Source organism: Belonocnema kinseyi, chromosome 5 (assembly GCF_010883055.1).
Source record: "Belonocnema kinseyi isolate 2016_QV_RU_SX_M_011 chromosome 5, B_treatae_v1, whole genome shotgun sequence".
In the NCBI taxonomy this organism is placed as follows: domain Eukaryota; kingdom Metazoa; phylum Arthropoda; class Insecta; order Hymenoptera; family Cynipidae; genus Belonocnema; species Belonocnema kinseyi.
The window spans coordinates 68,200,651-68,205,722 of record NC_046661.1 but is presented as its reverse complement, the minus strand read 5'-3'; the positions used below and the strand labels follow the sequence as shown (position 1 = coordinate 68,205,722).

The 5,072-nt window shown below is 32.2% G+C and overlaps 1 long non-coding RNA gene across 1 annotated transcript in view; it reads right to left on the bottom strand.

Annotated features, from left to right (window-relative positions):
• LOC117173286 overlaps positions 1-5,072 on the bottom strand; it is a 26,404-nt gene that overhangs the window by 7,237 nt on the left and 14,095 nt on the right. The gene's annotated exons all lie outside the window — the stretch shown is intronic.

Sequence of the window (5,072 nt, the reverse complement as noted above, 5' to 3'; positions counted from 1 at the left end):
GGGGGGGGGCGCAAAATGGCGGGGAAATCACGTTACGTAATTTATGGATGGCCCCTATATCTGTTGAAGAAGCGAGTGTGAGTGCTCTCGAGACGGCGTGTACAACATTTCATAGAAATACATAGTAAATTATTTTGACTCGAGAAGAATCCTAATGTCAAACCATTTCGAGCGCCCCTAGCACTCTGATGGTTGACCATCTACGATGCATGACCGGGTTTCTTACTCAAAATTTGAAAACCCGGCTAAACTTGGGAAGTGGTTTTCTGTAGTTTTTCTCTCATATGACCAAATGTTTAGGAAACTGCGAGTAATTAGAATAAACTCGTTTGTAGCCGCATTGTGATTAAATTGTACTAAAATGCATACATACTATAACGAAATTACTGAAAAAAATTAATAAAAAGAATTAATTACTAAAACTAATGAAAATGAAAGTTTTTACCATTGTACAGTTTTAATTTCTTTTCTAATTCTTATTAAATATATAGTGCATACATTTTCTCATAAGAACTAATTTGTTTAAAATGTTCAAATGGTTCAAAATCTAAAAAACTGTGAAGTTCTAAATTTGGGTATGAAACTTATTTCAATAATAAATAATAGTGTAAATTTGCAAAGTGTCGTAGTAAAAAGTGATTGGAAATACATTCTTTGTTCATTCCGTAAACAAATTAAGCCTATCCTTGAATAATTAATAATCCTTGCAAATTTAACAAATAACTAAGGAAAGATTTATCGCAAAAACAACCTTAGTTGACTTCGTTAACAAATTGTGTTTATTCATTTAAAAATACCCTTACTCTTAATATGTTTATAATTATTGTTTAAATTCTGAATAATTATTATAAATTTACAAAGTATGGTGAGAAATGATCATCGAAAGACATTCTTAGTTCATTCTGTGAACAAATTATTTCTCTTACTTGAAAAATAGCCAAACTATAAATTTGTTGATGAAAATTTTTTAAATAATTAATAATTGTACATTTTCAAGGCAACAGAGAAAAAAAGTCATCAAAAAGATATTCTTAGTTAATTATGTTAAGAAATGGAGCCTACTCGTAGAAAGAAAACCAAACTCTTCATTTTTTAACTGAAATTGTTTCAACAATTAATAGTTCTTGTAAATTTATAAAGCAACATAGAAAAAAGTAACCGAATGTATCTTCCTAGTTGATTTCGAAAATAAATTAATTCGTTGGATAAAGGTCAAACTCTTAATTTTTTAATTGCAATTGTTTCAATAATTCATAGTTCTTATGAATTTACAAAGCAACATAGAAAAAAGTCATCGAATGTACCTTCCTAGTTGATTTCGAAAACAAATGGACTCATAGGATAAAGGCTTAAGGCTTAATTTTTTAATTAGAATGGTTTTAATAATTAATAGTACTTGTAAATTTAAAAAGCAACATAGAAAAGAGTCATCCGATAGACATTCTTAGTTGACTCCGCAAACATATTGACTCATAAAAAAGGGCACGTTTAAGTTTTTAATTAAAATTGTTTAAACAATTAATACATCTTGTACAATTGCAAAGCAACATAAAAAAGGGTTATCGTATAGATATTCTTACTTGAATCGGTAAAAAAATTGACTTGTAGAAAAAAGGGCAAACTCCTAATTTTTAAATTAAAATTGTTTAAATGATTAACAGTTCTTTTAAATTCACAAAACAATATAGAAAAGAGTCATCGGATACAGACTCTTAGATGGATTCCGCAAACAAACTGGCTCTTAGAAAAAAGGTCAGTTTTAGTTTTTTTAAATTAAAATTGCTTAAATAATTAATAGTTTATGTAAATTTGCATTGCAAAATTGAAAAGAGTCATCGGATAGACATTCTTAGTTAAATTCGTAAACAAATTTACTTGTAGAAAAAAGGGAAAATTTTAATTTTGTTAATAAAAATTGTTTCAATAATTATTAATTCTTATAAATTTACAAAGCAACATAGAAAAGAATTATCGGATCGATATTCTTATTCTTAATTTTTAAATTAAAATTGTTTAAGTAATTAATATTTCTTGTAAATTTACTAAGCAACATAATAAATGAAACGTATACTTTAAAAAATAGCCATTTATGGAGATTGCTTAAATAATTACAGTGTTTGAAGATTAAATAAATGTTTTAAACAACATATATGAGCTCCCCAGTCGGCACAAAGTTTGGCGACGTCTTTACGACATCATTACGACATCTTTACGACATCTTTACGACATCCTATGTTTTTACGATATCCCAAAGACACCGAAACGACATGGAGGATCGACATTCGGTACGATCGCTGGAAATGTTTACATCCATAATGTAAACAGATCCCTCAAAAATGCTTCGACGCCTTATTAGACTCGGGAAGCGTACTTCGGTGAAGCACGTTCTCTGTTATTATCTCATCACCAATAGGTGATGAGACAATGTGACTTCAGATTTCGAGGTATAATCGCAACCTCTTTTTTATGAAAGAATTATAAAAAAGTTCACAATTCCAACTACGAGTTTTTTTCTATTATAATGATAAATAATGTAAAATTATGAATATTTAGAAATTCATTTCATTTTTACTCAACAAATAGGATCAATCAGTTTAGCGTATAAAGAAAGAATGGATTTACAATAACCTTTTTGTAGGATACTTTGCAAACATAGAATTATTATTAATTATTTCAACAATTTTGATACAAATTTTCAGAGTTTGTCTATTTTTCAAATAATAGGCACAATTTGTTCACGGAGTCAAGTAAGAATGTATTTTCGATGGCTTTTAACCCATGGTACTTTGCAAACTTATAATAGTTATTAATTATTTTAATGCTTTTCATAAACAAATTAAGAGCTTGGCCACATTCAAAGGAATAGGCTCATTTTGATTATGGAATCAACAACGAATGTTTTTCCAGTAAATCTTTCCAATGATATTCAGAGCTTTGCTATTTTTCAAGGAATAGGCATAATTTGTTTACGAAGTAAACTAAGAATGTTTCTTTTAGGTTTCTTTTCTATGTTTTACAAATTTACAAAAATGATTTATTATTCCAATAAATTAAGAATTTTAGGTTCTTCTCATTGAATAATTTTAATTCGTTTTGGATATCCAGAAAGAATGGATTTACAATAACTGTTTTCTACGATACGTTGCCAATATAGAATAATTATTAATTTTGTTAACAATTTTAATGAGAATTTCTAGAGTTTGTCTACTTTTAAAGGAATATGGACAATTTGTTCACAGAGTCAACTTAAAAAGTATTTTCAATGACTCTCACCTACGATACCTTGCAAACTTATAATAATTAATCATTCTTTGAAAGTTGTTCGTAAACAAATCTAGAGCTTTGCCATTATTATAGGACTAGGTTTAATTTATTTATGAAATAACTAAGAATGTCTTTTCTGTGCTTCTTTGTTATGTTGTTTGACAAATTTTCAAGAATTATTAATTATTTCAATAAATTAAGAATTGTAGCCCATTGATCGTATATCTGAAATGAGCTTTATGTCCTTGTGGAACGAGTAGGAGACCGTAGCACATAGTTGCGCGCGCAACGAATTTTCATCTTCCCAGTCCGAGAACTCGAAGATGTACGATTGCCGATCGGAAACCTACGGTGGTCTTCTATTTATCGTATATCTGGATATCCGATTAAAAGAAATTAATGCCGCAAACAGTCGATACATACATTTATGTATATACAGGGTGTCTAAAAAATCCCGGGACGGTTGGATATTTCCTCAGGTAAAATATTTTTCAAAAAAATGAAGGTCATTCCTGAAGTAAATTTCAACGATGAATTCAATGGTGACCTTAATTTTGAACTTGAAGTTGACCATCATGGCTTTTTGAAGGTCAACTTTGTTTTTTAGAATGGAAACCCCCTTTTTTGACATCTGCAATCGATAGAGCGAAAAATTCTACATTCAGGTACGTGCCCAAGTCATAGGTCAATTGTAACGTTCAAGGTCAGTTAGAGGTTATTTGAAATTAATAAAGTTTTTCAAGAGGTCAGTGCAATTCCTGAAGTAAATTTCAACGAGAAATTCATTGGTGAGCTCTGTATTGATCTTGGTGATGATCTTCAAGGGGTTTTCAAGGATTTTTCCAAACAGTTTACGTTTACGTTTAGCATTACCCAGGAACAAGGACGTGGACGTAGTAAAGTCTGTTCCCTTTGGGGTTCTTGGTTAGCGTGAGTCCCTTTGCCTCTCATGTTTCGGGGTGCTTGATTAACGTAAGTCCCCTTGCATCTCACGTTTCGGGGTGCTTGATTAGCGTGAATTCCCTTGCCTCTCACGCTTCGGTGAAGATGTTCGAACTGAAAACCTTGAGCTTCTTAACAAAAAGCTATGCCATTGTAAAAATCAGTTACAGCAATACGTATCATCTCCCTATCAATGAAAGTAGTCTGTTGCAGAATCCGATTCTGCAATTCGTCTAAGCTTTGCGGTTGCGTTGAGTATACTTTGCTCTTTAAATAGCCTCAAAGAAAATAGTCGAGAGACGTCAGAACAGGAGATCTAGCAGGCTGCTCTGTCCTGCTGGAACCAAATATTTTGAAAATTATCGCCTGTAATCTCCCTTATTCTTGGTACAATTTGGTTTCTGAGAAGCTCTTCATATGCACGGGCATTGAGATTACCATCGATGAAGAAAGGGCCTATCAATGTATCATTGAAGATACCGGCCCAAACATTAATCTTTTGCGGATATTGTGTGTGACTCTCCAACACCCAATCAGGATTTGTGTCGGACTGATGTATGTCAGAACGACAAAAATGAGAACCTCAAGAGTCCAGCAATTTGTTCACACGCCTCCACTTGAAATTTTCCGAGAGGCAATTCCAAGTGAAGGTCTAACGTGACAAATTGAGGATTCTTGAGCTTCAGCGACGAGTTTGCCTACCCCCTTGTAAAGTAATTACTATTGTTTCGGCACATCTGCCGCTGGCCTGTGTAATGGTAAATGCACGAAAGGGTCCTCAGCTCATGAAAAACACGAGCCTGCCGTCGTGTTTTCGTTCCGTACGAAAACTCGACGGCATGCTTTAATCACGTACGCCAGTGCTT